The sequence below is a fragment of the Hyperolius riggenbachi genome, chromosome 3 (genome assembly GCF_040937935.1).
Source record: "Hyperolius riggenbachi isolate aHypRig1 chromosome 3, aHypRig1.pri, whole genome shotgun sequence".
Taxonomy (NCBI): Eukaryota; Metazoa; Chordata; class Amphibia; order Anura; family Hyperoliidae; genus Hyperolius; species Hyperolius riggenbachi.
This window is the reverse complement of record NC_090648.1, coordinates 122,153,542-122,180,272: the sequence shown is the minus strand read 5'-3', so window position 1 is coordinate 122,180,272 and position 26,731 is coordinate 122,153,542. Positions and strand designations below refer to the sequence as shown.

General features: G+C 44.2%; 28 non-coding genes across 28 annotated transcripts; all 28 read left to right on the top strand.

Moving 5' to 3' along the window:
- The first annotated feature begins 1,256 nt into the window (after positions 1-1,256).
- TRNAR-CCU (transfer RNA arginine (anticodon CCU)) lies at positions 1,257-1,329 on the top strand. Its single transcript has one exon. It is a non-coding gene; the product is annotated as a tRNA-Arg (tRNA).
- Positions 1,330-2,551: 1,222 nt separating this feature from the next.
- TRNAI-UAU (transfer RNA isoleucine (anticodon UAU)) lies at positions 2,552-2,644 on the top strand. The gene is given in 2 exon segments: positions 2,552-2,589; positions 2,609-2,644. It is a non-coding gene; the product is annotated as a tRNA-Ile (tRNA).
- Positions 2,645-2,971: 327 nt separating this feature from the next.
- TRNAR-CCU (transfer RNA arginine (anticodon CCU)) lies at positions 2,972-3,044 on the top strand. The gene has a single exon. It is a non-coding gene; the product is annotated as a tRNA-Arg (tRNA).
- A 1,222-nt stretch (positions 3,045-4,266) lies between these two features.
- Positions 4,267-4,359, top strand: TRNAI-UAU (transfer RNA isoleucine (anticodon UAU)). Its single transcript is given in 2 exon segments — positions 4,267-4,304; positions 4,324-4,359. It is a non-coding gene; the product is annotated as a tRNA-Ile (tRNA).
- A 327-nt stretch (positions 4,360-4,686) lies between these two features.
- On the top strand, positions 4,687-4,759 carry TRNAR-CCU (transfer RNA arginine (anticodon CCU)). Its single transcript has one exon. It is a non-coding gene; the product is annotated as a tRNA-Arg (tRNA).
- A 1,222-nt stretch (positions 4,760-5,981) lies between these two features.
- Positions 5,982-6,074, top strand: TRNAI-UAU (transfer RNA isoleucine (anticodon UAU)). Its single transcript is given in 2 exon segments — positions 5,982-6,019; positions 6,039-6,074. It is a non-coding gene; the product is annotated as a tRNA-Ile (tRNA).
- A 327-nt stretch (positions 6,075-6,401) lies between these two features.
- TRNAR-CCU (transfer RNA arginine (anticodon CCU)) lies at positions 6,402-6,474 on the top strand. Its single transcript has one exon. It is a non-coding gene; the product is annotated as a tRNA-Arg (tRNA).
- Positions 6,475-7,696: 1,222 nt separating this feature from the next.
- Positions 7,697-7,789, top strand: TRNAI-UAU (transfer RNA isoleucine (anticodon UAU)). Its single transcript is given in 2 exon segments — positions 7,697-7,734; positions 7,754-7,789. It is a non-coding gene; the product is annotated as a tRNA-Ile (tRNA).
- Positions 7,790-8,116: 327 nt separating this feature from the next.
- Positions 8,117-8,189, top strand: TRNAR-CCU (transfer RNA arginine (anticodon CCU)). Its single transcript has one exon. It is a non-coding gene; the product is annotated as a tRNA-Arg (tRNA).
- Positions 8,190-9,411: 1,222 nt separating this feature from the next.
- Positions 9,412-9,504, top strand: TRNAI-UAU (transfer RNA isoleucine (anticodon UAU)). Its single transcript is given in 2 exon segments — positions 9,412-9,449; positions 9,469-9,504. It is a non-coding gene; the product is annotated as a tRNA-Ile (tRNA).
- Positions 9,505-9,831: 327 nt separating this feature from the next.
- Positions 9,832-9,904, top strand: TRNAR-CCU (transfer RNA arginine (anticodon CCU)). Its single transcript has one exon. It is a non-coding gene; the product is annotated as a tRNA-Arg (tRNA).
- A 1,222-nt stretch (positions 9,905-11,126) lies between these two features.
- TRNAI-UAU (transfer RNA isoleucine (anticodon UAU)) lies at positions 11,127-11,219 on the top strand. Its single transcript is given in 2 exon segments — positions 11,127-11,164; positions 11,184-11,219. It is a non-coding gene; the product is annotated as a tRNA-Ile (tRNA).
- A 327-nt stretch (positions 11,220-11,546) lies between these two features.
- On the top strand, positions 11,547-11,619 carry TRNAR-CCU (transfer RNA arginine (anticodon CCU)). The gene has a single exon. It is a non-coding gene; the product is annotated as a tRNA-Arg (tRNA).
- Positions 11,620-12,841: 1,222 nt separating this feature from the next.
- TRNAI-UAU (transfer RNA isoleucine (anticodon UAU)) lies at positions 12,842-12,934 on the top strand. Its single transcript is given in 2 exon segments — positions 12,842-12,879; positions 12,899-12,934. It is a non-coding gene; the product is annotated as a tRNA-Ile (tRNA).
- Positions 12,935-13,261: 327 nt separating this feature from the next.
- On the top strand, positions 13,262-13,334 carry TRNAR-CCU (transfer RNA arginine (anticodon CCU)). Its single transcript has one exon. It is a non-coding gene; the product is annotated as a tRNA-Arg (tRNA).
- Positions 13,335-14,556: 1,222 nt separating this feature from the next.
- Positions 14,557-14,649, top strand: TRNAI-UAU (transfer RNA isoleucine (anticodon UAU)). The gene is given in 2 exon segments: positions 14,557-14,594; positions 14,614-14,649. It is a non-coding gene; the product is annotated as a tRNA-Ile (tRNA).
- Positions 14,650-15,999: 1,350 nt separating this feature from the next.
- On the top strand, positions 16,000-16,072 carry TRNAR-CCU (transfer RNA arginine (anticodon CCU)). The gene has a single exon. It is a non-coding gene; the product is annotated as a tRNA-Arg (tRNA).
- Positions 16,073-17,294: 1,222 nt separating this feature from the next.
- TRNAI-UAU (transfer RNA isoleucine (anticodon UAU)) lies at positions 17,295-17,387 on the top strand. Its single transcript is given in 2 exon segments — positions 17,295-17,332; positions 17,352-17,387. It is a non-coding gene; the product is annotated as a tRNA-Ile (tRNA).
- Positions 17,388-17,714: 327 nt separating this feature from the next.
- On the top strand, positions 17,715-17,787 carry TRNAR-CCU (transfer RNA arginine (anticodon CCU)). The gene has a single exon. It is a non-coding gene; the product is annotated as a tRNA-Arg (tRNA).
- Positions 17,788-19,009: 1,222 nt separating this feature from the next.
- TRNAI-UAU (transfer RNA isoleucine (anticodon UAU)) lies at positions 19,010-19,102 on the top strand. The gene is given in 2 exon segments: positions 19,010-19,047; positions 19,067-19,102. It is a non-coding gene; the product is annotated as a tRNA-Ile (tRNA).
- Positions 19,103-19,429: 327 nt separating this feature from the next.
- TRNAR-CCU (transfer RNA arginine (anticodon CCU)) lies at positions 19,430-19,502 on the top strand. Its single transcript has one exon. It is a non-coding gene; the product is annotated as a tRNA-Arg (tRNA).
- A 1,222-nt stretch (positions 19,503-20,724) lies between these two features.
- TRNAI-UAU (transfer RNA isoleucine (anticodon UAU)) lies at positions 20,725-20,817 on the top strand. The gene is given in 2 exon segments: positions 20,725-20,762; positions 20,782-20,817. It is a non-coding gene; the product is annotated as a tRNA-Ile (tRNA).
- A 327-nt stretch (positions 20,818-21,144) lies between these two features.
- TRNAR-CCU (transfer RNA arginine (anticodon CCU)) lies at positions 21,145-21,217 on the top strand. Its single transcript has one exon. It is a non-coding gene; the product is annotated as a tRNA-Arg (tRNA).
- A 1,222-nt stretch (positions 21,218-22,439) lies between these two features.
- Positions 22,440-22,532, top strand: TRNAI-UAU (transfer RNA isoleucine (anticodon UAU)). The gene is given in 2 exon segments: positions 22,440-22,477; positions 22,497-22,532. It is a non-coding gene; the product is annotated as a tRNA-Ile (tRNA).
- Positions 22,533-24,154: 1,622 nt separating this feature from the next.
- Positions 24,155-24,247, top strand: TRNAI-UAU (transfer RNA isoleucine (anticodon UAU)). The gene is given in 2 exon segments: positions 24,155-24,192; positions 24,212-24,247. It is a non-coding gene; the product is annotated as a tRNA-Ile (tRNA).
- A 327-nt stretch (positions 24,248-24,574) lies between these two features.
- Positions 24,575-24,647, top strand: TRNAR-CCU (transfer RNA arginine (anticodon CCU)). Its single transcript has one exon. It is a non-coding gene; the product is annotated as a tRNA-Arg (tRNA).
- A 1,222-nt stretch (positions 24,648-25,869) lies between these two features.
- TRNAI-UAU (transfer RNA isoleucine (anticodon UAU)) lies at positions 25,870-25,962 on the top strand. Its single transcript is given in 2 exon segments — positions 25,870-25,907; positions 25,927-25,962. It is a non-coding gene; the product is annotated as a tRNA-Ile (tRNA).
- A 327-nt stretch (positions 25,963-26,289) lies between these two features.
- On the top strand, positions 26,290-26,362 carry TRNAR-CCU (transfer RNA arginine (anticodon CCU)). Its single transcript has one exon. It is a non-coding gene; the product is annotated as a tRNA-Arg (tRNA).
- The last annotated feature ends 369 nt before the right edge of the window (positions 26,363-26,731 follow it).

Here is a 26,731-nt window from a genome sequence, read left to right as displayed (position 1 = left end):
AATAGACTGATTTTTGTGTAGAAAAATCTGTAAAGCAGTAACTTCCCAATAAGCTATTTGAAAATAATCCTATTCTTTGAAATATCTGTGGAGATAACAGGCTGAAATACAGGATCAGGATTTGGGCTATCTATTGCCTGAGTCTGTTTATGTTTAGCAACTTGTTGACCTGGGGAAAGTACCTAAGGGGAGGCTCGTGGCCTGCTGCCTCATTCTTATCAGACATGATGCAGGCAGAGGAAGCATGCTCATGGAGTTCTTCTTTATAATTCCCTTTTTCAGGTATTTTATCCATACTTTGAGATCAAAGTGAATTCAGTGATTGCTAGACAGCTATTGTATGTTATATGAACAACTTATGAACATGTTGAATGTATGTGAAGCAGATATTTGCTGTGGTTAAACTGAGCAGTGCTGTATGTGTTATATATCAGGCAGCTAGCCATTCAGCCATTTTAGTGTATAGGTGTTATCTATCAGGGAGTTATACTGTATATTAGAAAGCTAGCTAATTCAGTCATTTCAGTACTATATGTGCTATATATTAAGCTACCAGCACTCAGCCATGTTAGTGATTTGCAGAAGAAGAGCAGATCAGGCCTCACAGCCAGTATGTAATGTGTGTGTTCACATGAAGCCTTATAACTCACAGATCTGTAGGAATAATGTGTTTATTGTAAATGCATTAGAGCTAGTGTGCAGCCACATGTGTGTTTAGTGACTCCCTGCAGTCAGCCATGCTGGAACCTCGTGTCACAGGGAATCTATGCAGTTATGAAGATCAGCCAGCAAAGTTAATGCATCTTTATCAGCAAGAATTGCTTTTGTATTTGCACTTTTATATGACTGTTAAATGGACGAGAACTGGATGTTATTGTGGAAAAGTTCTTATTGAAAACCTTTTTCTATGCTATATAAGATTTTATTTGAATAAACATTCTCATCAGACATGATGCAGGCAGAGGAAGCATGCTCATGGAGTTCTTCTTTATAATTCCCTTTTTCAGGGTGTAACACACGCAGGAGCTGTCATTGCCCAACAAGGGAAGCTTGTTTTGAGTGAGGACCAAAAAGAATGAGACCAATGCTTTTGCTTGTTGAAGAGCAGTGGAGGAAGCTGGCAAGAGCTATATCACCTGCAAAATCCATGGCACAACACAAGGAAAAGAAGTACGTCCATTTGCAACTCATTTGCTGCAAGAGGCATTGTGCAGTCTCTGTGGAGCAAAAGCCTACTTGCTGCACTTCTACAGCATGCCCCAGTGGCCTAATGGATAAGGCACTGGCCTCCTAAGCCAGGGATTGTGGGTTCGAGTCCCATCTGGGGTGGCACATTCCTTCTTTGGCCCTTACATGTAGCATACCAACACACATTGTACTCTGATACAAATGACTTGGATTCTCATGGCTGCCAAAGGCTTTTAACGTGGACCAGAACTCTTGCACAGGAAAGAAGGAGAAAATAGAGAAATGCACCCTGTATATGTATTTAGAGGCTTTAGCCTGTCCCCCTTATTTGTGTCTAATCACTAGTTGTGGTGATCACCCTGGGTCACATGACTGCCAATGGCAGATAAGCTCATTTGAAAGCACAGGCTGTTAACAATATGTCTGCTTCCATCAGTCAGGAAGTAGAAACAGTGCAGATTTATCTTAGGATTTCTATTAGCTGTAACAAAGAAATTTTTCTTGTTTAAAGGTTATTATGCTGTTGCGTATCTTTTAGAGCAGAAAGGACGTTCTGAGTTCAGGTCCACTTGAAATTCGACAAGGCTTTCAATGGGTATCCCACATCTCGTTACAAAAGGTCAAAGAAATGTAAAGTCACTATCATGTCACCACACTATGAAAAATCATAGCAATTCCACCTTCAAAATGCACTTCCTGCTGATTTTCACGGACCCACTTCAAAGCTAGATGCAACGCGCAATTGTGAACATCTCAATTGGCCGGCTCTGCTGTCATATATATTTATATCTTCTATAATAATAAATTCAATCTGTCATTTTGGGTGCTGTGTGTAAGATACGCCTTGCCCAGTAAATACCCCAGGGATTCCCTGCATCATGCCTGCATGTGTAGTCTGCCCAACACAGCCGACTGCATTGCGACTCTGGAGGAGTGGCACCTGCTGGGGATAAAACATGACTTGAGATAGGTGTGCTTTTCCTTATTATCGCCTTATATGCAGTAGGAACATGCACATTTAGCAGCAGACCAGAATGATCTCACACCTTTTCAGAGGTATTCATGGCTTTCAAAGCCTGCTCTCATGGCCTATTCTCTCACCACCACAAAAAAAGTGTGATTGTGTGCTCCTAGTCTGTGTCAAGCCTCCATTGAAGTCCACTCACCTCTATGGAGATGATCTTAATAGTCACCTTGGCTTGCTGATTTGGACAAACGATCCCTGTCTTCTACCGGTTTTCTTCTTAACAAACAATTGACTAGGTCTTATAATGATTTATGACATGTACTTCATTTTAACGAGTTACGCATCACAGGCCAAGTGTCCTGGTGATAAAGGCACCTCCCCAACAGCAGCAACGGAGCTCCAGTGGCGCAATCGGTTAGCGCGTGGTACTTATAAGACAGTATCTGTTGAGCAATGCCGAGGTTGTGAGTTCGAGCCTCACCTGGAGCAGAGATAGTTGCCCTTTTGCTTCCTTTAATCACCTTTCTCCTATGACCCAAAACATTCAAGCCAAAGGGTGCCAGTATGCCACTGCTACACGCAGGAGCTGTCATTGCCCAACAAGGGAAGCTTGTTTTGAGTGAGGACCAAAAAGAATGAGACCAATGCTTTTGCTTGTTGAAGAGCAGTGGAGGAAGCTGGCAAGAGCTATATCACCTGCAAAATCCATGGCACAACACAAGGAAAAGAAGTACGTCCATTTGCAACTCATTTGCTGCAAGAGGCATTGTGCAGTCTCTGTGGAGCAAAAGCCTACTTGCTGCACTTCTACAGCATGCCCCAGTGGCCTAATGGATAAGGCACTGGCCTCCTAAGCCAGGGATTGTGGGTTCGAGTCCCATCTGGGGTGGCACATTCCTTCTTTGGCCCTTACATGTAGTATACCAACACACATTGTACTCTGATACAAATGACTTGGATTCTCATGGCTGCCAAAGGCTTTTAAAGTGGACCAGAACTCTTGCACAGGAAAGAAGGAAAACATAGAGAAATGCACCCTGTGTATGTATTTAGAGACTTTAGCCTGTCCCCCTCATTTGTGTCTAATCACTAGTTGTGGTGATCACCCTGGGTCACATGACTGCCAATGGCAGATAAGCTCATTTGAAAGCACAGCCTGTTAACAATATGTCTGCTTCCATCAGTCAGGAAGTAGAAACAGTGCAGATTTATCTTAGGATTTCTATTAGCTGTAACAAAGAAATGTTTCTTGTTTAAAGGTTGTTATGCTCTTGCGTATCTTTTAGAGCAGAAAGGACGTTCTGAGTTCAGGTCCACTTGAAATTCGACAAGGCTTTCAATGGGTATCCCACATCTCGTTACAAAAGGTCAAAGAAATGTAAAGTCACTATCATGTCACCACACTATGGAAAATCATAGCAAATCCACCTTCAAAATGCACTTCCTGCTGATTTTCACGGACCCACTTCAAAGCTAGATGCAACGCGCAATTGTGAACATCTCAATTGGCCGGCTCTGCTGTCATATATATTTATATCTTCTATAATAATAAATTCAATCTGTCATTTTGGGTGCTGTGTGTAAGATACGCCTTGCCCAGTAAATACCCCAGGGATTCCCTGCATCATGCCTGCATGTGTAGTCTGCCCAACTCAGCCGACTGCATTGCGACTCTGGAGGAGTGGCACCTGCTGGGGATAAAACATGACTTGAGATAGGTGTGCTTTTCCTTATTATCGCCTTATATGCAGTAGGAACATGCACATTTAGCAGCAGACCAGAATGATCTCACACCTTTTCAGAGGTATTCATGGCTTTCAAAGCCTGCTCTCATGGCCTATTCTCTCACCACCACAAAAAAAGTGTGATTGTGTGCTCCTAGTCTGTGTCAAGCCTCCATTGAAGTCCACTCACCTCTATGGAGATGATCTTAATAGTCACCTTGGCTTGCTGATTTGGACAAACGCTCCCTGTCTTCTACCGGTTTTCTTCTTAACAAACAATTGACTTGGTCTTATAATGATTTATGACATGTGCTTCATTTTAACGAGTTACGCATCACAGGCCAAGTGTCCTGGTGATAAAGGCACCTCCCCAACAGCAGCAACGGAGCTCCAGTGGCGCAATCGGTTAGCGTGCGGTACTTATAAGACAGTATCTGTTGAGCAATGCCGAGGTTGTGAGTTCGAGCCTCACCTGGAGCAGAGATAGTTGCCCTTTTGCTTCCTTTAATCACCTTTCTCCTATGACCCAAAACATTCAAGCCAAAGGGTGCCAGTATGCCACTGCTACACGCAGGAGCTGTCATTGCCCAACAAGGGAAGCTTGTTTTGAGTGAGGACCAAAAAGAATGAGACCAATGCTTTTGCTTGTTGAAGAGCAGTGGAGGAAGCTGGCAAGAGCTATATCACCTGCAAAATCCATGGCACAACACAAGGAAAAGAAGTACGTCCATTTGCAACTCATTTGCTGCAAGAGGCATTGTGCAGTCTCTGTGGAGCAAAAGCCTACTTGCTGCACTTCTACAGCATGCCCCAGTGGCCTAATGGATAAGGCACTGGCCTCCTAAGCCAGGGATTGTGGGTTCGAGTCCCATCTGGGGTGGCACATTCCTTCTTTGGCCCTTACATGTAGTATACCAACACACATTGTACTCTGATACAAATGACTTGGATTCTCATGGCTGCCAAAGGCTTTTAAAGTGGACCAGAACTCTTGCACAGGAAAGAAGGAAAACATAGAGAAATGCACCCTGTGTATGTATTTAGAGACTTTAGCCTGTCCCCCTCATTTGTGTCTAATCACTAGTTGTGGTGATCACCCTGGGTCACATGACTGCCAATGGCAGATAAGCTCATTTGAAAGCACAGCCTGTTAACAATATGTCTGCTTCCATCAGTCAGGAAGTAGAAACAGTGCAGATTTATCTTAGGATTTCTATTAGCTGTAACAAAGAAATGTTTCTTGTTTAAAGGTTGTTATGCTCTTGCGTATCTTTTAGAGCAGAAAGGACGTTCTGAGTTCAGGTCCACTTGAAATTCGACAAGGCTTTCAATGGGTATCCCACATCTCGTTACAAAAGGTCAAAGAAATGTAAAGTCACTATCATGTCACCACACTATGGAAAATCATAGCAAATCCACCTTCAAAATGCACTTCCTGCTGATTTTCACGGACCCACTTCAAAGCTAGATGCAACGCGCAATTGTGAACATCTCAATTGGCCGGCTCTGCTGTCATATATATTTATATCTTCTATAATAATAAATTCAATCTGTCATTTTGGGTGCTGTGTGTAAGATACGCCTTGCCCAGTAAATACCCCAGGGATTCCCTGCATCATGCCTGCATGTGTAGTCTGCCCAACTCAGCCGACTGCATTGCGACTCTGGAGGAGTGGCACCTGCTGGGGATAAAACATGACTTGAGATAGGTTTGCTTTTCCTTATTATCGCCTTATATGCAGTAGGAACATGCACATTTAGCAGCAGACCAGAATGATCTCACACCTTTTCAGAGGTATTCATGGCTTTCAAAGCCTGCTCTCATGGCCTATTCTCTCACCACCACAAAAAAAGTGTGATTGTGTGCTCCTAGTCTGTGTCAAGCCTCCATTGAAGTCCACTCACCTCTATGGAGATGATCTTAATAGTCACCTTGGCTTGCTGATTTGGACAAACGCTCCCTGTCTTCTACCGGTTTTCTTCTTAACAAACAATTGACTTGGTCTTATAATGATTTATGACATGTGCTTCATTTTAACGAGTTACGCATCACAGGCCAAGTGTCCTGGTGATAAAGGCACCTCCCCAACAGCAGCAACGGAGCTCCAGTGGCGCAATCGGTTAGCGTGCGGTACTTATAAGACAGTATCTGTTGAGCAATGCCGAGGTTGTGAGTTCGAGCCTCACCTGGAGCAGAGATAGTTGCCCTTTTGCTTCCTTTAATCACCTTTCTCCTATGACCCAAAACATTCAAGCCAAAGGGTGCCAGTATGCCACTGCTACACGCAGGAGCTGTCATTGCCCAACAAGGGAAGCTTGTTTTGAGTGAGGACCAAAAAGAATGAGACCAATGCTTTTGCTTGTTGAAGAGCAGTGGAGGAAGCTGGCAAGAGCTATATCACCTGCAAAATCCATGGCACAACACAAGGAAAAGAAGTACGTCCATTTGCAACTCATTTGCTGCAAGAGGCATTGTGCAGTCTCTGTGGAGCAAAAGCCTACTTGCTGCACTTCTACAGCATGCCCCAGTGGCCTAATGGATAAGGCACTGGCCTCCTAAGCCAGGGATTGTGGGTTCGAGTCCCATCTGGGGTGGCACATTCCTTCTTTGGCCCTTACATGTAGCATACCAACACACATTGTACTCTGATACAAATGACTTGGATTCTCATGGCTGCCAAAGGCTTTTAACGTGGACCAGAACTCTTGCACAGGAAAGAAGGAGATCATAGAGAAATGCACCCTGTGTATGCATTTAGAGACTTTAGCCTGTCCCCCTCATTTGTGTCTAATCACTAGTTGTGGTGATTACCCTGGGTCACATGACTGCCAATGGCAGATAAGCTTATTTGAAAGCACAGGCTGTTAACAATATGTCTGCTTCCATCAGTCAGGAAGTAGAAACAGTGCAGATTTATCTTAGGATTTCTATTAGCTGTAACAAAGAAATGTTTCTTGTTTAAAGGTTGTTATGCTGGTGCGTATCTTTTAGAGCAGAAAGGACGTTCTGAGTTCAGGTCCACTTGAAATTCGACAATGCTTTCAATGGGTATCCCACATCTCGTTACAAAAGGTCAAAGAAATGTAAAGTCACTATCATGTCACCACACTATGGAAAATCATAGCAAATCCACCTTCAAAATGCACTTCCTGCTGATTTTCACGGACCCACTTCAAAGCTAGATGCAACGCGCAATTGTGAACATCTCAATTGGCCGGCTCTGCTGTCATATATATTTATATCTTCTATAATAATAAATTCAATCTGTCATTTTGGGTGCTGTGTGTAAGATACGCCTTGCCCAGTAAATACCCCAGGGATTCCCTGCATCATGCCTGCATGTGTAGTCTGCCCAACACAGCCGACTGCATTGCGACTCTGGAGGAGTGGCACCTGCTGGGGATAAAACATGACTTGAGATAGGTGTGCTTTTCCTTATTATCGCCTTATATGCAGTAGGAACATGCACATTTAGCAGCAGACCAGAATGATCTCACACCTTTTCAGAGGTATTCATGGCTTTCAAAGCCTGCTCTCATGGCCTATTCTCTCACCACCACAAAAAAAGTGTGATTGTGTGCTCCTAGTCTGTGTCAAGCCTCCATTGAAGTCCACTCACCTCTATGGAGATGATCTTAATAGTCACCTTGGCTTGCTGATTTGGACAAACGATCCCTGTCTTCTACCGGTTTTCTTCTTAACAAACAATTGACTAGGTCTTATAATGATTTATGACATGTACTTCATTTTAACGAGTTACGCATCACAGGCCAAGTGTCCTGGTGATAAAGGCACCTCCCCAACAGCAGCAACGGAGCTCCAGTGGCGCAATCGGTTAGCGCGTGGTACTTATAAGACAGTATCTGTTGAGCAATGCTGAGGTTGTGAGTTCGAGCCTCACCTGGAGCAGAGATAGTTGCCCTTTTGCTTCCTTTAATCACCTTTCTCCTATGACCCAAAACATTCAAGCCAAAGGGTGCCAGTATGCCACTGCTACACGCAGGAGCTGTCATTGCCCAACAAGGGAAGCTTGTTTTGAGTGAGGACCAAAAAGAATGAGACCAATGCTTTTGCTTGTTGAAGAGCAGTGGAGGAAGCTGGCAAGAGCTATATCACCTGCAAAATCCATGGCACAACACAAGGAAAAGAAGTACGTCCATTTGCAACTCATTTGCTGCAAGAGGCATTGTGCAGTCTCTGTGGAGCAAAAGCCTACTTGCTGCACTTCTACAGCATGCCCCAGTGGCCTAATGGATAAGGCACTGGCCTCCTAAGCCAGGGATTGTTGGTTCGAGTCCCATCTGGGGTGGCACATTCCTTCTTTGGCCCTTACATGTAGTATACCAACACACATTGTACTCTGATACAAATGACTTGGATTCTCATGGCTGCCAAAGGCTTTTAAAGTGGACCAGAACTCTTGCACAGGAAAGAAGGAAAACATAGAGAAATGCACCCTGTGTATGTATTTAGAGACTTTAGCCTGTCCCCCTCATTTGTGTCTAATCACTAGTTGTGGTGATCACCCTGGGTCACATGACTGCCAATGGCAGATAAGCTCATTTGAAAGCACAGCCTGTTAACAATATGTCTGCTTCCATCAGTCAGGAAGTAGAAACAGTGCAGATTTATCTTAGGATTTCTATTAGCTGTAACAAAGAAATGTTTCTTGTTTAAAGGTTGTTATGCTCTTGCGTATCTTTTAGAGCAGAAAGGACGTTCTGAGTTCAGGTCCACTTGAAATTCGACAAGGCTTTCAATGGGTATCCCACATCTCGTTACAAAAGGTCAAAGAAATGTAAAGTCACTATCATGTCACCACACTATGGAAAATCATAGCAAATCCACCTTCAAAATGCACTTCCTGCTGATTTTCACGGACCCACTTCAAAGCTAGATGCAACGCGCAATTGTGAACATCTCAATTGGCCGGCTCTGCTGTCATATATATTTATATCTTCTATAATAATAAATTCAATCTGTCATTTTGGGTGCTGTGTGTAAGATACGCCTTGCCCAGTAAATACCCCAGGGATTCCCTGCATCATGCCTGCATGTGTAGTCTGCCCAACTCAGCCGACTGCATTGCGACTCTGGAGGAGTGGCACCTGCTGGGGATAAAACATGACTTGAGATAGGTGTGCTTTTCCTTATTATCGCCTTATATGCAGTAGGAACATGCACATTTAGCAGCAGACCAGAATGATCTCACACCTTTTCAGAGGTATTCATGGCTTTCAAAGCCTGCTCTCATGGCCTATTCTCTCACCACCACAAAAAAAGTGTGATTGTGTGCTCCTAGTCTGTGTCAAGCCTCCATTGAAGTCCACTCACCTCTATGGAGATGATCTTAATAGTCACCTTGGCTTGCTGATTTGGACAAACGCTCCCTGTCTTCTACCGGTTTTCTTCTTAACAAACAATTGACTTGGTCTTATAATGATTTATGACATGTGCTTCATTTTAACGAGTTACGCATCACAGGCCAAGTGTCCTGGTGATAAAGGCACCTCCCCAACAGCAGCAACGGAGCTCCAGTGGCGCAATCGGTTAGCGTGCGGTACTTATAAGACAGTATCTGTTGAGCAATGCCGAGGTTGTGAGTTCGAGCCTCACCTGGAGCAGAGATAGTTGCCCTTTTGCTTCCTTTAATCACCTTTCTCCTATGACCCAAAACATTCAAGCCAAAGGGTGCCAGTATGCCACTGCTACACGCAGGAGCTGTCATTGCCCAACAAGGGAAGCTTGTTTTGAGTGAGGACCAAAAAGAATGAGACCAATGCTTTTGCTTGTTGAAGAGCAGTGGAGGAAGCTGGCAAGAGCTATATCACCTGCAAAATCCATGGCACAACACAAGGAAAAGAAGTACGTCCATTTGCAACTCATTTGCTGCAAGAGGCATTGTGCAGTCTCTGTGGAGCAAAAGCCTACTTGCTGCACTTCTACAGCATGCCCCAGTGGCCTAATGGATAAGGCACTGGCCTCCTAAGCCAGGGATTGTGGGTTCGAGTCCCATCTGGGGTGGCACATTCCTTCTTTGGCCCTTACATGTAGCATACCAACACACATTGTACTCTGATACAAATGACTTGGATTCTCATGGCTGCCAAAGGCTTTTAACGTGGACCAGAACTCTTGCACAGGAAAGAAGGAGATCATAGAGAAATGCACCCTGTGTATGCATTTAGAGACTTTAGCCTGTCCCCCTCATTTGTGTCTAATCACTAGTTGTGGTGATTACCCTGGGTCACATGACTGCCAATGGCAGATAAGCTTATTTGAAAGCACAGGCTGTTAACAATATGTCTGCTTCCATCAGTCAGGAAGTAGAAACAGTGCAGATTTATCTTAGGATTTCTATTAGCTGTAACAAAGAAATGTTTCTTGTTTAAAGGTTGTTATGCTGGTGCGTATCTTTTAGAGCAGAAAGGACGTTCTGAGTTCAGGTCCACTTGAAATTCGACAATGCTTTCAATGGGTATCCCACATCTCGTTACAAAAGGTCAAAGAAATGTAAAGTCACTATCATGTCACCACACTATGGAAAATCATAGCAAATCCACCTTCAAAATGCACTTCCTGCTGATTTTCACGGACCCACTTCAAAGCTAGATGCAACGCGCAATTGTGAACATCTCAATTGGCCGGCTCTGCTGTCATATATATTTATATCTTCTATAATAATAAATTCAATCTGTCATTTTGGGTGCTGTGTGTAAGATACGCCTTGCCCAGTAAATACCCCAGGGATTCCCTGCATCATGCCTGCATGTGTAGTCTGCCCAACACAGCCGACTGCATTGCGACTCTGGAGGAGTGGCACCTGCTGGGGATAAAACATGACTTGAGATAGGTGTGCTTTTCCTTATTATCGCCTTATATGCAGTAGGAACATGCACATTTAGCAGCAGACCAGAATGATCTCACACCTTTTCAGAGGTATTCATGGCTTTCAAAGCCTGCTCTCATGGCCTATTCTCTCACCACCACAAAAAAAGTGTGATTGTGTGCTCCTAGTCTGTGTCAAGCCTCCATTGAAGTCCACTCACCTCTATGGAGATGATCTTAATAGTCACCTTGGCTTGCTGATTTGGACAAACGATCCCTGTCTTCTACCGGTTTTCTTCTTAACAAACAATTGACTAGGTCTTATAATGATTTATGACATGTACTTCATTTTAACGAGTTACGCATCACAGGCCAAGTGTCCTGGTGATAAAGGCACCTCCCCAACAGCAGCAACGGAGCTCCAGTGGCGCAATCGGTTAGCGCGTGGTACTTATAAGACAGTATCTGTTGAGCAATGCTGAGGTTGTGAGTTCGAGCCTCACCTGGAGCAGAGATAGTTGCCCTTTTGCTTCCTTTAATCACCTTTCTCCTATGACCCAAAACATTCAAGCCAAAGGGTGCCAGTATGCCACTGCTACACGCAGGAGCTGTCATTGCCCAACAAGGGAAGCTTGTTTTGAGTGAGGACCAAAAAGAATGAGACCAATGCTTTTGCTTGTTGAAGAGCAGTGGAGGAAGCTGGCAAGAGCTATATCACCTGCAAAATCCATGGCACAACACAAGGAAAAGAAGTACGTCCATTTGCAACTCATTTGCTGCAAGAGGCATTGTGCAGTCTCTGTGGAGCAAAAGCCTACTTGCTGCACTTCTACAGCATGCCCCAGTGGCCTAATGGATAAGGCACTGGCCTCCTAAGCCAGGGATTGTTGGTTCGAGTCCCATCTGGGGTGGCACATTCCTTCTTTGGCCCTTACATGTAGTATACCAACACACATTGTACTCTGATACAAATGACTTGGATTCTCATGGCTGCCAAAGGCTTTTAAAGTGGACCAGAACTCTTGCACAGGAAAGAAGGAAAACATAGAGAAATGCACCCTGTGTATGTATTTAGAGACTTTAGCCTGTCCCCCTCATTTGTGTCTAATCACTAGTTGTGGTGATCACCCTGGGTCACATGACTGCCAATGGCAGATAAGCTCATTTGAAAGCACAGCCTGTTAACAATATGTCTGCTTCCATCAGTCAGGAAGTAGAAACAGTGCAGATTTATCTTAGGATTTCTATTAGCTGTAACAAAGAAATGTTTCTTGTTTAAAGGTTGTTATGCTCTTGCGTATCTTTTAGAGCAGAAAGGACGTTCTGAGTTCAGGTCCACTTGAAATTCGACAAGGCTTTCAATGGGTATCCCACATCTCGTTACAAAAGGTCAAAGAAATGTAAAGTCACTATCATGTCACCACACTATGGAAAATCATAGCAAATCCACCTTCAAAATGCACTTCCTGCTGATTTTCACGGACCCACTTCAAAGCTAGATGCAACGCGCAATTGTGAACATCTCAATTGGCCGGCTCTGCTGTCATATATATTTATATCTTCTATAATAATAAATTCAATCTGTCATTTTGGGTGCTGTGTGTAAGATACGCCTTGCCCAGTAAATACCCCAGGGATTCCCTGCATCATGCCTGCATGTGTAGTCTGCCCAACTCAGCCGACTGCATTGCGACTCTGGAGGAGTGGCACCTGCTGGGGATAAAACATGACTTGAGATAGGTGTGCTTTTCCTTATTATCGCCTTATATGCAGTAGGAACATGCACATTTAGCAGCAGACCAGAATGATCTCACACCTTTTCAGAGGTATTCATGGCTTTCAAAGCCTGCTCTCATGGCCTATTCTCTCACCACCACAAAAAAAGTGTGATTGTGTGCTCCTAGTCTGTGTCAAGCCTCCATTGAAGTCCACTCACCTCTATGGAGATGATCTTAATAGTCACCTTGGCTTGCTGATTTGGACAAACGCTCCCTGTCTTCTACCGGTTTTCTTCTTAACAAACAATTGACTTGGTCTTATAATGATTTATGACATGTGCTTCATTTTAACGAGTTACGCATCACAGGCCAAGTGTCCTGGTGATAAAGGCACCTCCCCAACAGCAGCAACGGAGCTCCAGTGGCGCAATCGGTTAGCGTGCGGTACTTATAAGACAGTATCTGTTGAGCAATGCCGAGGTTGTGAGTTCGAGCCTCACCTGGAGCAGAGATAGTTGCCCTTTTGCTTCCTTTAATCACCTTTCTCCTATGACCCAAAACATTCAAGCCAAAGGGTGCCAGTATGCCACTGCTACACGCAGGAGCTGTCATTGCCCAACAAGGGAAGCTTGTTTTGAGTGAGGACCAAAAAGAATGAGACCAATGCTTTTGCTTGTTGAAGAGCAGTGGAGGAAGCTGGCAAGAGCTATATCACCTGCAAAATCCATGGCACAACACAAGGAAAAGAAGTACGTCCATTTGCAACTCATTTGCTGCAAGAGGCATTGTGCAGTCTCTGTGGAGCAAAAGCCTACTTGCTGCACTTCTACAGCATGCCCCAGTGGCCTAATGGATAAGGCACTGGCCTCCTAAGCCAGGGATTGTGGGTTCGAGTCCCATCTGGGGTGGCACATTCCTTCTTTGGCCCTTACATGTAGCATACCAACACACATTGTACTCTGATACAAATGACTTGGATTCTCATGGCTGCCAAAGGCTTTTAACGTGGACCAGAACTCTTGCACAGGAAAGAAGGAGATCATAGAGAAATGCACCCTGTGTATGCATTTAGAGACTTTAGCCTGTCCCCCTCATTTGTGTCTAATCACTAGTTGTGGTGATTACCCTGGGTCACATGACTGCCAATGGCAGATAAGCTTATTTGAAAGCACAGGCTGTTAACAATATGTCTGCTTCCATCAGTCAGGAAGTAGAAACAGTGCAGATTTATCTTAGGATTTCTATTAGCTGTAACAAAGAAATGTTTCTTGTTTAAAGGTTGTTATGCTGGTGCGTATCTTTTAGAGCAGAAAGGACGTTCTGAGTTCAGGTCCACTTGAAATTCGACAATGCTTTCAATGGGTATCCCACATCTCGTTACAAAAGGTCAAAGAAATGTAAAGTCACTATCATGTCACCACACTATGGAAAATCATAGCAAATCCACCTTCAAAATGCACTTCCTGCTGATTTTCACGGACCCACTTCAAAGCTAGATGCAACGCGCAATTGTGAACATCTCAATTGGCCGGCTCTGCTGTCATATATATTTATATCTTCTATAATAATAAATTCAATCTGTCATTTTGGGTGCTGTGTGTAAGATACGCCTTGCCCAGTAAATACCCCAGGGATTCCCTGCATCATGCCTGCATGTGTAGTCTGCCCAACTCAGCCGACTGCATTGCGACTCTGGAGGAGTGGCACCTGCTGGGGATAAAACATGACTTGAGATAGGTGTGCTTTTCCTTATTATCGCCTTATATGCAGTAGGAACATGCACATTTAGCAGCAGACCAGAATGATCTCACACCTTTTCAGAGGTATTCATGGCTTTCAAAGCCTGCTCTCATGGCCTATTCTCTCACCACCACAAAAAAAGTGTGATTGTGTGCTCCTAGTCTGTGTCAAGCCTCCATTGAAGTCCACTCACCTCTATGGAGATGATCTTAATAGTCACCTTGGCTTGCTGATTTGGACAAACGCTCCCTGTCTTCTACCGGTTTTCTTCTTAACAAACAATTGACTTGGTCTTATAATGATTTATGACATGTGCTTCATTTTAACGAGTTACGCATCACAGGCCAAGTGTCCTGGTGATAAAGGCACCTCCCCAACAGCAGCAACGGAGCTCCAGTGGCGCAATCGGTTAGCGCGCGGTACTTATAAGACAGTATCTGTTGAGCAATGCCGAGGTTGTGAGTTCGAGTCTCACCTGGAGCAGAGATAGTTGCCCTTTTGCTTCCTTTAATCACCTTTCTCCTATGACCCAAAACATTCAAGCCAAAGGGTGCCAGTATGCCACTGCTACACGTGTAATAGACTGATTTTTGTGTAGAAAAATCTGTAAAGCAGTAACTTCCCAATAAGCTATTTGAAAATAATCCTATTCTTTGAAATATCTGTGGAGATAACAGGCTGAAATACAGGATCAGGATTTGGGCTATCTATTGCCTGAGTCTGTTTATGTTTAGCAACTTGTTGACCTGGGGAAAGTACCTAAGGGGAGGCTCGTGGCCTGCTGCCTCATTCTTATCAGACATGATGCAGGCAGAGGAAGCATGCTCATGGAGTTCTTCTTTATAATTCCCTTTTTCAGGTATTTTATCCATACTTTGAGATCAAAGTGAATTCAGTGATTGCTAGACAGCTATTGTATGTTATATGAACAACTTATGAACATGTTGAATGTATGTGAAGCAGATATTTGCTGTGGTTAAACTGAGCAGTGCTGTATGTGTTATATATCAGGCAGCTAGCCATTCAGCCATTTTAGTGTATAGGTGTTATCTATCAGGGAGTTATACTGTATATTAGAAAGCTAGCTAATTCAGTCATTTCAGTACTATATGTGCTATATATTAAGCTACCAGCACTCAGCCATGTTAGTGATTTGCAGAAGAAGAGCAGATCAGGCCTCACAGCCAGTATGTAATGTGTGTGTTCACATGAAGCCTTATAACTCACAGATCTGTAGGAATAATGTGTTTATTGTAAATGCATTAGAGCTAGTGTGCAGCCACATGTGTGTTTAGTGACTCCCTGCAGTCAGCCATGCTGGAACCTCGTGTCACAGGGAATCTATGCAGTTATGAAGATCAGCCAGCAAAGTTAATGCATCTTTATCAGCAAGAATTGCTTTTGTATTTGCACTTTTATATGACTGTTAAATGGACGAGAACTGGATGTTATTGTGGAAAAGTTCTTATTGAAAACCTTTTTCTATGCTATATAAGATTTTATTTGAATAAACATTCTCATCAGACATGATGCAGGCAGAGGAAGCATGCTCATGGAGTTCTTCTTTATAATTCCCTTTTTCAGGGTGTAACACACGCAGGAGCTGTCATTGCCCAACAAGGGAAGCTTGTTTTGAGTGAGGACCAAAAAGAATGAGACCAATGCTTTTGCTTGTTGAAGAGCAGTGGAGGAAGCTGGCAAGAGCTATATCACCTGCAAAATCCATGGCACAACACAAGGAAAAGAAGTACGTCCATTTGCAACTCATTTGCTGCAAGAGGCATTGTGCAGTCTCTGTGGAGCAAAAGCCTACTTGCTGCACTTCTACAGCATGCCCCAGTGGCCTAATGGATAAGGCACTGGCCTCCTAAGCCAGGGATTGTGGGTTCGAGTCCCATCTGGGGTGGCACATTCCTTCTTTGGCCCTTACATGTAGCATACCAACACACATTGTACTCTGATACAAATGACTTGGATTCTCATGGCTGCCAAAGGCTTTTAACGTGGACCAGAACTCTTGCACAGGAAAGAAGGAGAAAATAGAGAAATGCACCCTGTATATGTATTTAGAGGCTTTAGCCTGTCCCCCTTATTTGTGTCTAATCACTAGTTGTGGTGATCACCCTGGGTCACATGACTGCCAATGGCAGATAAGCTCATTTGAAAGCACAGGCTGTTAACAATATGTCTGCTTCCATCAGTCAGGAAGTAGAAACAGTGCAGATTTATCTTAGGATTTCTATTAGCTGTAACAAAGAAATTTTTCTTGTTTAAAGGTTATTATGCTGTTGCGTATCTTTTAGAGCAGAAAGGACGTTCTGAGTTCAGGTCCACTTGAAATTCGACAAGGCTTTCAATGGGTATCCCACATCTCGTTACAAAAGGTCAAAGAAATGTAAAGTCACTATCATGTCACCACACTATGAAAAATCATAGCAATTCCACCTTCAAAATGCACTTCCTGCTGATTTTCACGGACCCACTTCAAAGCTAGATGCAACGCGCAATTGTGAACATCTCAATTGGCCGGCTCTGCTGTCATATATATTTATATCTTCTATAATAATAAATTCAATCTGTCATTTTGGGTTCTGTGTGTAAGATACGCCTTGCCCAGTAAATACCCCAGGGATTCCCTGCATCATGCCTGCATGTGTAGTCTGCCCAACACAGCCGACTGCATTGCGACTCTGGAGGAGTGGCACCTGCTGGGGATAAAACATGACTTGAGATAGGTGTGCTTTTCCTTATTATCGCCTTATATGCAGTAGGAACATGCACATTTAGCAGCAGACCAGAATGATCTCACACCTTTTCAGAGGTATTCATGGCTTTCAAAGCCTGCTCTCATGGCCTATTCTCTCACCACCACAAAAAAAGTGTGATTGTGTGCTCCTAGTCTGTGTCAAGCCTCCATTGAAGTCCACTCACCTCTATGGAGATGATCTTAATAGTCACCTTGGCTTGCTGATTTGGACAAACGATCCCTGTCTTCTACCGGTTTTCTTCTTAACAAACAATTGACTAGGTCTTATAATGATTTATGACATGTACTTCATTTTAACGAGTTACGCATCACAGGCCAAGTGTCCTGGTGATAAAGGCACCTCCCCAACAGCAGCAACGGAGCTCCAGTGGCGCAATCGGTTAGCGCGTGGTACTTATAAGACAGTATCTGTTGAGCAATGCCGAGGTTGTGAGTTCGAGCCTCACCTGGAGCAGAGATAGTTGCCCTTTTGCTTCCTTTAATCACCTTTCTCCTATGACCCAAAACATTCAAGCCAAAGGGTGCCAGTATGCCACTGCTACACGCAGGAGCTGTCATTGCCCAACAAGGGAAGCTTGTTTTGAGTGAGGACCAAAAAGAATGAGACCAATGCTTTTGCTTGTTGAAGAGCAGTGGAGGAAGCTGGCAAGAGCTATATCACCTGCAAAATCCATGGCACAACACAAGGAAAAGAAGTACGTCCATTTGCAACTCATTTGCTGCAAGAGGCATTGTGCAGTCTCTGTGGAGCAAAAGCCTACTTGCTGCACTTCTACAGCATGCCCCAGTGGCCTAATGGATAAGGCACTGGCCTCCTAAGCCAGGGATTGTGGGTTCGAGTCCCATCTGGGGTGGCACATTCCTTCTTTGGCCCTTACATGTAGTATACCAACACACATTGTACTCTGATACAAATGACTTGGATTCTCATGGCTGCCAAAGGCTTTTAAAGTGGACCAGAACTCTTGCACAGGAAAGAAGGAAAACATAGAGAAATGCACCCTGTGTATGTATTTAGAGACTTTAGCCTGTCCCCCTCATTTGTGTCTAATCACTAGTTGTGGTGATCACCCTGGGTCACATGACTGCCAATGGCAGATAAGCTCATTTGAAAGCACAGCCTGTTAACAATATGTCTGCTTCCATCAGTCAGGAAGTAGAAACAGTGCAGATTTATCTTAGGATTTCTATTAGCTGTAACAAAGAAATGTTTCTTGTTTAAAGGTTGTTATGCTCTTGCGTATCTTTTAGAGCAGAAAGGACGTTCTGAGTTCAGGTCCACTTGAAATTCGACAAGGCTTTCAATGGGTATCCCACATCTCGTTACAAAAGGTCAAAGAAATGTAAAGTCACTATCATGTCACCACACTATGGAAAATCATAGCAAATCCACCTTCAAAATGCACTTCCTGCTGATTTTCACGGACCCACTTCAAAGCTAGATGCAACGCGCAATTGTGAACATCTCAATTGGCCGGCTCTGCTGTCATATATATTTATATCTTCTATAATAATAAATTCAATCTGTCATTTTGGGTGCTGTGTGTAAGATACGCCTTGCCCAGTAAATACCCCAGGGATTCCCTGCATCATGCCTGCATGTGTAGTCTGCCCAACTCAGCCGACTGCATTGCGACTCTGGAGGAGTGGCACCTGCTGGGGATAAAACATGACTTGAGATAGGTGTGCTTTTCCTTATTATCGCCTTATATGCAGTAGGAACATGCACATTTAGCAGCAGACCAGAATGATCTCACACCTTTTCAGAGGTATTCATGGCTTTCAAAGCCTGCTCTCATGGCCTATTCTCTCACCACCACAAAAAAAGTGTGATTGTGTGCTCCTAGTCTGTGTCAAGCCTCCATTGAAGTCCACTCACCTCTATGGAGATGATCTTAATAGTCACCTTGGCTTGCTGATTTGGACAAACGCTCCCTGTCTTCTACCGGTTTTCTTCTTAACAAACAATTGACTTGGTCTTATAATGATTTATGACATGTGCTTCATTTTAACGAGTTACGCATCACAGGCCAAGTGTCCTGGTGATAAAGGCACCTCCCCAACAGCAGCAACGGAGCTCCAGTGGCGCAATCGGTTAGCGTGCGGTACTTATAAGACAGTATCTGTTGAGCAATGCCGAGGTTGTGAGTTCGAGCCTCACCTGGAGCAGAGATAGTTGCCCTTTTGCTTCCTTTAATCACCTTTCTCCTATGACCCAAAACATTCAAGCCAAAGGGTGCCAGTATGCCACTGCTACACGCAGGAGCTGTCATTGCCCAACAAGGGAAGCTTGTTTTGAGTGAGGACCAAAAAGAATGAGACCAATGCTTTTGCTTGTTGAAGAGCAGTGGAGGAAGCTGGCAAGAGCTATATCACCTGCAAAATCCATGGCACAACACAAGGAAAAGAAGTACGTCCATTTGCAACTCATTTGCTGCAAGAGGCATTGTGCAGTCTCTGTGGAGCAAAAGCCTACTTGCTGCACTTCTACAGCATGCCCCAGTGGCCTAATGGATAAGGCACTGGCCTCCTAAGCCAGGGATTGTGGGTTCGAGTCCCATCTGGGGTGGCACATTCCTTCTTTGGCCCTTACATGTAGCATACCAACACACATTGTACTCTGATACAAATGACTTGGATTCTCATGGCTGCCAAAGGCTTTTAAAGTGGACCAGAACTCTTGCACAGGAAAGAAGGAGAACATAGAGAAATGCACCCTGTGTATGTATTTAGAGACTTTAGCCTGTCCCCCTCATTTGTGTCTAATCACTAGTTGTGGTGATCACCCTGGGTCACATGACTGCCAATGGCAGATAAGCTCATTTGAAAGCACAGCCTGTTAACAATATGTCTGCTTCCATCAGTCAGGAAGTAGAAACAGTGCAGATTTATCTTAGGATTTCTATTAGCTGTAACAAAGAAATGTTTCTTGTTTAAAGGTTGTTATGCTCTTGCGTATCTTTTAGAGCAGAAAGGACGTTCTGAGTTCAGGTCCACTTGAAATTCGACAAGGCTTTCAATGGGTATCCCACATCTCGTTACAAAAGGTCAAAGAAATGTAAAGTCACTATCATGTCACCACACTATGGAAAATCATAGCAAATCCACCTTCAAAATGCACTTCCTGCTGATTTTCACGGACCCACTTCAAAGCTAGATGCAACGCGCAATTGTGAACATCTCAATTGGCCGGCTCTGCTGTCATATATATTTATATCTTCTATAATAATAAATTCAATCTGTCATTTTGGGTGCTGTGTGTAAGATACGCCTTGCCCAGTAAATACCCCAGGGATTCCCTGCATCATGCCTGCATGTGTAGTCTGCCCAACTCAGCCGACTGCATTGCGACTCTGGAGGAGTGGCACCTGCTGGGGATAAAACATGACTTGAGATAGGTGTGCTTTTCCTTATTATCGCCTTATATGCAGTAGGAACATGCACATTTAGCAGCAGACCAGAATGATCTCACACCTTTTCAGAGGTATTCATGGCTTTCAAAGCCTGCTCTCATGGCCTATTCTCTCACCACCACAAAAAAAGTGTGATTGTGTGCTCCTAGTCTGTGTCAAGCCTCCATTGAAGTCCACTCACCTCTATGGAGATGATCTTAATAGTCACCTTGGCTTGCTGATTTGGACAAACGCTCCCTGTCTTCTACCGGTTTTCTTCTTAACAAACAATTGACTTGGTCTTATAATGATTTATGACATGTGCTTCATTTTAACGAGTTACGCATCACAGGCCAAGTGTCCTGGTGATAAAGGCACCTCCCCAACAGCAGCAACGGAGCTCCAGTGGCGCAATCGGTTAGCGTGCGGTACTTATAAGACAGTATCTGTTGAGCAATGCCGAGGTTGTGAGTTCGAGCCTCACCTGGAGCAGAGATAGTTGCCCTTTTGCTTCCTTTAATCACCTTTCTCCTATGACCCAAAACATTCAAGCCAAAGGGTGCCAGTATGCCACTGCTACACGCAGGAGCTGTCATTGCCCAACAAGGGAAGCTTGTTTTGAGTGAGGACCAAAAAGAATGAGACCAATGCTTTTGCTTGTTGAAGAGCAGTGGAGGAAGCTGGCAAGAGCTATATCACCTGCAAAATCCATGGCACAACACAAGGAAAAGAAGTACGTCCATTTGCAACTCATTTGCTGCAAGAGGCATTGTGCAGTCTCTGTGGAGCAAAAGCCTACTTGCTGCACTTCTACAGCATGCCCCAGTGGCCTAATGGATAAGGCACTGGCCTCCTAAGCCAGGGATTGTGGGTTCGAGTCCCATCTGGGGTGGCACATTCCTTCTTTGGCCCTTACATGTAGCATACCAACACACATTGTACTCTGATACAAATGACTTGGATTCTCATGGCTGCCAAAGGCTTTTAAAGTGGACCAGAACTCTTGCACAGGAAAGAAGGAGAACATAGAGAAATGCACCCTGTGCATGTATTTAGAGACTTTAGCCTGTCCCCCTCATTTGTGTCTAATCACTAGTTGTGGTGATCACCCTGGGTCACATGACTGCCAATGGCAGATAAGCTCATTTGAAAGCACAGCCTGTTAACAATATGTCTGCTTCCATCAGTCAGGAAGTAGAAACAGTGCAGATTTATCTTAGGATTTCTATTAGCTGTAACAAAGAAATGTTTCTTGTTTAAAGGTTGTTATGCTGTTGCGTATCTTTTAGAGCAGAAAGGACGTTCTGAGTTCAGGTCCACTTGAAATTCGACAAGGCTTTCAATGGGTATCCCACATCTCGTTACAAAAGGTCAAAGAAATGTAAAGTCACTATCATGTCACCACACTATGGAAAATCAAAGCAAATCCACCTTCAAAATGCACTTCCTGCTGATTTTCACGGACCCACTTCAAAGCTAGATGCAACGCGCAATTGTGAACATCTCAATTGGCCGGCTCTGCTGTCATATATATTTATATCTTCTATAATAATAAATTCAATCTGTCATTTTGGGTGCTGTGTGTAAGATACGCCTTGCCCAGTAAATACCCCAGGGATTCCCTGCATCATGCCTGCATGTGTAGTCTGCCCAACTCAGCCGACTGCATTGCGACTCTGGAGGAGTGGCACCTGCTGGGGATAAAACATGACTTGAGATAGGTGTGCTTTTCCTTATTATCGCCTTATATGCAGTAGGAACATGCACATTTAGCAGCAGACCAGAATGATCTCACACCTTTTCAGAGGTATTCATGGCTTTCAAAGCCTGCTCTCATGGCCTATTCTCTCACCACCACAAAAAAAGTGTGATTGTGTGCTCCTAGTCTGTGTCAAGCCTCCATTGAAGTCCACTCACCTCTATGGAGATGATCTTAATAGTCACCTTGGCTTGCTGATTTGGACAAACGCTCCCTGTCTTCTACCGGTTTTCTTCTTAACAAACAATTGACTTGGTCTTATAATGATTTATGACATGTGCTTCATTTTAACGAGTTACGCATCACAGGCCAAGTGTCCTGGTGATAAAGGCACCTCCCCAACAGCAGCAATGGAGCACCAGTGGCGCAATCGGTTAGCGCGCGGTACTTATAAGACAGTATCTGTTGAGCAATGCTGAGGTTGTGAGTTCGAGCCTCACCTGGAGCAGAGATAGTTGCCCTTTTGCTTCCTTTAATCACCTTTCTCCTATGACCCAAAACATTCAAGCCAAAGGGTGCCAGTATGCCACTGCTACACGCAGGAGCTGTCATTGCCCAACAAGGGAAGCTTGTTTTGAGTGAGGACCAAAAAGAATGAGACCAATGCTTTTGCTTGTTGAAGAGCAGTGGAGGAAGCTGGCAAGAGCTATATCACCTGCAAAATCCATGGCACAACACAAGGAGAAGAAGTACGTCCATTTGCAACTCATTTGCTGCAAGAGGCATTGTGCAGTCTCTGTGGAGCAAAAGCCTACTTGCTGCACTTCTACAGCATGCCCCAGTGCCCTAATGGATAAGGCACAGGCCTCCTAAGCCAGGGATTGTGGGTTCGAGTCCCATCTGGGGTGGCATGTTCCTTCTTTGGCCCTTACATGTAGCATACCAACACACATTGTACTCTGATACAAATGACTTGGATTCTCATGGCTGCCAAAGGCTTTTAAAGTGGACCAGAACTCTTGCACAGGAAAGAAGGAGAACATAGAGAAATGCACCCTGTGTATGTATTTAGAGACTTTAGCCTGTCCCCCTTATTTGTGTCTAATCACTAGTTGTGGTGATCACCCTGGGTCACATGACTGCCAATGGCAGATAAGCTCATTTGAAAGCACAGGCTGTTAACAATATGTCTGCTTCCATCAGTCAGGAAGTAGAAACAGTGCAGATTTATCTTAGGATTTCTATTAGCTGTAACAAAGAAATTTTTCTTGTTTAAAGGTTATTATGCTGTTGCGTATCTTTTAGAGCAGAAAGGACGTTCTGAGTTCAGGTCCACTTGAAATTCGACAAGGCTTTCAATGGGTATCCCACATCTCGTTACAAAAGGTCAAAGAAATGTAAAGTCACTATCATGTCACCACACTATGAAAAATCATAGCAATTCCACCTTCAAAATGCACTTCCTGCTGATTTTCACGGACCCACTTCAAAGCTAGATGCAACGCGCAATTGTGAACATCTCAATTGGCCGGCTCTGCTGTCATATATATTTATATCTTCTATAATAATAAATTCAATCTGTCATTTTGGGTGCTGTGTGTAAGATACGCCTTGCCCAGTAAATACCCCAGGGATTCCCTGCATCATGCCTGCATGTGTAGTCTGCCTAACACAGCCGACTGCATTGCGACTCTGGAGGAGTGGCACCTGCTGGGGATAAAACATGACTTGAGATAGGTGTGCTTTTCCTTATTATCGCCTTATATGCAGTAGGAACATGCACATTTAGCAGCAGACCAGAATGATCTCACACCTTTTCAGAGGTATTCATGGCTTTCAAAGCCTGCTCTCATGGCCTATTCTCTCACCACCACAAAAAAAGTGTGATTGTGTGCTCCTAGTCTGTGTCAAGCCTCCATTGAAGTCCACTCACCTCTATGGAGATGATCTTAATAGTCACCTTGGCTTGCTGATTTGGACAAACGCTCCCTGTCTTCTACCGGTTTTCTTCTTAACAAACAATTGACTTGGTCTTATAATGATTTATGACATGTGCTTCATTTTAATGAGTTACGCATCACAGGCCAAGTGTCCTGGTGATAAAGGCACCTCCCCAACAGCAGCAATGGAGCTCCAGTGGCGCAATCGGTTAGCGCGTGGTACTTATAAGACAGTATCTGTTGAGCAATGCCGAGGTTGTGAGTTCGAGCCTCACCTGGAGCAGAGATAGTTGCCCTTTTGCTTCCTTTAATCACCTTTCTCCTATGACCCAAAACATTCAAGCCAAAGGGTGCCAGTATGCCACTGCTACACGCAGGAGCTGTCATTGCCCAACAAGGGAAGCTTGTTTTGAGTGAGGACCAAAAAGAATGAGACCAATGCTTTTGCTTGTTGAAGAGCAGTGGAGGAAGCTGGCAAGAGCTATATCACCTGCAAAATCCATGGCACAACACAAGGAAAAGAAGTACGTCCATTTGCAACTCATTTGCTGCAAGAGGCATTGTGCAGTCTCTGTGGAGCAAAAGCCTACTTGCTGCACTTCTACAGCATGCCCCAGTGGCCTAATGGATAAGGCACTGGCCTCCTAAGCCAGGGATTGTGGGTTCGAGTCCCATCTGGGGTGGCACATTCCTTCTTTGGCTCTTACATGTAGCATACCAACACACATTGTACTCTGATACAAATGACTTGGATTCTCATGGCTGCCAAAGGCTTTTAACGTGGACCAGAACTCTTGCACAGGAAAGAAGGAGAACATAGAGAAATGCACCCTGTGTATGTATTTAGAGACTTTAGCCTGTCCCCCTCATTTGTGTCTAATCACTAGTTGTGGTGATTACCCTGGGTCACATGACTGCCAATGGCAGATAAGCTCATTTGAAAGCACAGGCTGTTAACAATATGTCTGCTTCCATCAGTCAGGAAGTAGAAACAGTGCAGATTTATCTTAGGATTTCTATTAGCTGTAACAAAGAAATGTTTCTTGTTTAAAGGTTGTTATGCTGTTGCGTATCTTTTAGAGCAGAAAGGACGTTCTGAGTTCAGGTCCACTTGAAATTCGACAATGCTTTCAATGGTTATCCCACATCTCGTTACAAAAGGTCAAAGAAATGTAAAGTCACTATCATGTCACCACACTATGGAAAATCATAGCAAATCCACCTTCAAAATGCACTTCCTGCTGATTTTCACGGACCCACTTCAAAGCTAGATGCAACGCGCAATTGTGAACATCTCAATTGGCCGGCTCTGCTGTCATATATATTTATATCTTCTATAATAATAAATTCAATCTGTCATTTTGGGTGCTGTGTGTAAGATACGCCTTGCCCAGTAAATACCCCAGGGATTCCCTGCATCATGCCTGCATGTGTAGTCTGCCCAACTCAGCCGACTGCATTGCGACTCTGGAGGAGTGGCACCTGCTGGGGATAAAACATGACTTGAGATAGGTGTGCTTTTCCTTATTATCGCCTTATATGCAGTAGGAACATGCACATTTAGCAGCAGACCAGAATGATCTCACACCTTTTCAGAGGTATTCATGGCTTTCAAAGCCTGCTCTCATGGCCTATTCTCTCACCACCACAAAAAAAGTGTGATTGTGTGCTCCTAGTCTGTGTCAAGCCTCCATTGAAGTCCACTCACCTCTATGGAGATGATCTTAATAGTCACCTTGGCTTGCTGATTTGGACAAACGCTCCCTGTCTTCTACCGGTTTTCTTCTTAACAAACAATTGACTTGGTCTTATAATGATTTATGACATGTGCTTCATTTTAACGAGTTACGCATCACAGGCCAAGTGTCCTGGTGATAAAGGCACCTCCCCAACAGCAGCAACGGAGCTCCAGTGGCGCAATCGGTTAGCGCGCGGTACTTATAAGACAGTATCTGTTGAGCAATGCCGAGGTTGTGAGTTCGAGCCTCACCTGGAGCAGAGATAGTTGCCCTTTTGCTTCCTTTAATCACCTTTCTCCTATGACCCAAAACATTCAAGCCAAAGGGTGCCAGTATGCCACTGCTACACGCAGGAGCTGTCATTGCCCAACAAGGGAAGCTTGTTTTGAGTGAGGACCAAAAAGAATGAGACCAATGCTTTTGCTTGTTGAAGAGCAGTGGAGGAAGCTGGCAAGAGCTATATCACCTGCAAAATCCATGGCACAACACAAGGAAAAGAAGTACGTCCATTTGCAACTCATTTGCTGCAAGAGGCATTGTGCAGTCTCTGTGGAGCAAAAGCCTACTTGCTGCACTTCTACAGCATGCCCCAGTGGCCCAATGGATAAGGCACTGGCCTCCTAAGCCAGGGATTGTGGGTTCGAGTCCCATCTGGGGTGGCACATTCCTTCTTTGGCCCTTACATGTAGCGTACCAACACACATTGTACTCTGATACAAATGACTTGGATTCTCATGGCTGCCAAAGGCTTTTAAAGTGGACCAGAACTCTTGCACAGGAAAGAAGGAAAACATAGAGAAATGCACCCTGTGTATGTATTTAGAGACTTTAGCCTGTCCCCCTCATTTGTGTCTAATCACTAGTTGTGGTGATCACCCTGGGTCACATGACTGCCAATGGCAGATAAGCTCATTTGAAAGCACAGGCTGTTAACAATATGTCTGCTTCCATCAGTCAGGAAGTAGAAACAGTGCAGATTTCTATTAGCTGTAACAAAGAAATGTTTCTTGTTTAAAGGTTGTTATGCT